This window comes from Heterocephalus glaber, unplaced genomic scaffold (assembly GCF_053883595.1).
Source record: "Heterocephalus glaber isolate CG9 unplaced genomic scaffold, H.glaber_assembly_v1.0 deba00000546, whole genome shotgun sequence".
Classification (NCBI taxonomy): domain Eukaryota; kingdom Metazoa; phylum Chordata; class Mammalia; order Rodentia; family Bathyergidae; genus Heterocephalus; species Heterocephalus glaber.
In genome coordinates, this window is record NW_028258147.1 from 14,372,785 (window position 1) to 14,375,487 (window position 2,703).

Genomic DNA, 2,703 nt, shown 5'->3' on the forward strand with positions numbered 1-2,703 from the left:
GTTCATGGCAGGCAGAAGATAGCAAAGCCAGCAAGGGACAAGACAAGCCTCTTTCCATCTCTTATATGTATCCAGCTACCAGGATTAGGGTGGTGCCAAACCAATCAGTGGACTGATTTAGCAATCACACACCCTTAATCCCAGCACCATTATCAATCACACATTGTATATTCAGTCACCTCTGAAAAAGCCCCACTATGACTGCATGAGGCTTTGGGGGGACATCCAGATACAGGCCATAAGAATGTCCAAGTTGCTAATCCTTGTGCTCTTGACACCAGATATCATCTATTAGATTGAACTCAAGTTCTCTATATAGGAAGAGTTGAGGGCAGAGTTTAAAATATCACAAGATTAAAGAAGATACAGGTAAACACTAAACAATGTCTGATTAATATTCAACAGAATGTATTGAATACTAAGCATTATGATAAGTGCCATTATTTGTTTTATTATCTCTTCCCACTCATTTTAATAATATCTTATTTTTCTTCTATCAGGAACCTGTTTGGTCTATTGTGGTGGTCTTAACTTCTCCTATTCTCCTTGATCTAGAGAGAGAGGCTTAGTAATTTCTTTTCTTGCTTCCTTGTTTTATCGACTCTTTTGTTACTTATAACTCAGTTGACTTTTTCCTTTTATAGTATAGTCTCTCTGTCACTCTCTGTGTCTGTCTCTCTCTGTCTCTCTCGGTCTCTCTCTCTCTCTCTCCTTTGAAGATATGCAATACATCTCTGTCCTTTATTCTTCTTTGAGTGCTTATATCTTTAGAGACTCAGAGACTAAGTAATAACTCTATTTGGAAAACTCCAAATCCAACATTTCTAATCCATTCATCCTGCATATAATCATGATTATATTCTAAATGCACAAGGGTGGTGTTATGGTTTGAATCTAGTTCCCTAAAGAATATGTATTGAAGGCATAGTCAGCAGCCAGTGGTACTAGTGGAACCTATAAGAGGTCAGGTTTATTAAAAGGAAGTCAGGTCATTAGGTGTGGGAACTTGAAGGAGATATTGGGACCCTAGCCCCTTCTACCTCCTCTGTCCCCACTGAGATCAGCAGCTTTGCTCCACCACACACTCTGTACCATAAAGTTCTTCCTTGCTACAAGCTCAAAACAATGGTGCCAAGTGACCATGTGCTGAAATCTCTGAAACTGTGAGGCAAAGTAAATCTTTCCTCCTTCTAAGCAGGTATTTTGTTACAATGATGGAAAGCTGAAATACACACATGGCTATATTTGGATTGTTTTAAAGTCAAGGGATTTGATGAGATTACTCAAGTATACTATGTACTTAGAGAAAAGAAAATTATTGAGACCCAAATCCTGAGACGTTTAAATATTTAAAGATTGAGTAGATAAGAAGGAAGAATCAGGATACAGAAAAGAGCCAGTCATGGGCAAGAGAAAAGATGAAAAAATAAAGTATCCTAGATGCCAAGAGAAGAGAAAATGAGAAAGAAAGCAGCCATGCTCAATGCAAGAAAAGGTAATTGCAACCAAAGTAGAGAAAGGACCACTGGATTTATCAATATGGAAATTTTCACTGAACGAGAGTGGCAGGAGAGGCCAGAAGCCACACTTGAGGGATTTGAAGAAGGAATGCGTGGCTGGTAGTCAAAGGGAAACAACATGAAAAAGCAACTCCTCAGAGAATTTTGCAGAGAAAGAAGAAAGGAGTATGATATATGTGAGTAGAGGTAGAGTTTTGGGGGGTTTTTTGTAGATATTATATAGAGGCATTAAAGAATGTATGCATGCTGGTTAGAATAAGAGATTGGTGATACAGTGGGATGAAACAATTGAAGAATCAAGGTTCTAGAGAAGGCAAGAGAACAGACTCAGAGCTCAAGAACTGGTGTAAGACCTTAAGAAGAAGTCGAATCCCACTCAAAGTATAACAGGAGAGAAGACGAAAAAGTCAGGTTCAATTACTGGTAGGAAGAGAGATTTTATGGTGGGGAATCTAAGGAAGTTATTGACTGCTAGTTTCCATTTATTTTGAAAAAAAATCTTGATTTCATTATCCCAAATGAGAAGAAGTTTAGAAGAAGTGGGAAAATTTAAAGAGTGTGGGACAGAAAACAAGAGTAAGACTACTGGATGACACAGAGAATTCATGTGACATATTGGGTAATGTACTTAAAATCAGCTGCTTGCAGTGATTATCTTCTGCATGTGCACGTGTGTGTGTGTGTGTGTGTGTGTGTGTGTATAATGGGGGTAGGTATCATAGTAGATAGAGAGTAATAGGCTAGCTACCATTACATAGGCATGTGGGGAAGGGCTTTTAGATGATTTAAGCAAACCTATAAGAAGAGACAAAGGCTTCTACGCTTTCTATATAGAAAATAAAGTAATTATGAGTCCCTTAGGTGGGATCATACTTTTTATTTTTATACTATCCAGCAAACCAATGGAAGAGTTTTGGAAGATGAGTGGTGAAGGATGAGATGGTGTAGTGTGGATTTTCAGTGTTACAGATGAGGATAAATTAAAATAATGTTAAATATGCGGACAACCTAAAATTAGAATGGGCTTTGGAGATCATCAGTCCAACATTCGGTTTTTTTGAGAGGCTGGGTGAGTTTCCAAAGTGTAAAATAAGCTAATAGAAGATTCAAGACTAGAATTTATGTCATCTAGTCCCAATTTAATTTTCTTTCTTTTTTCTATAACACACTATTTTTCTAAAAG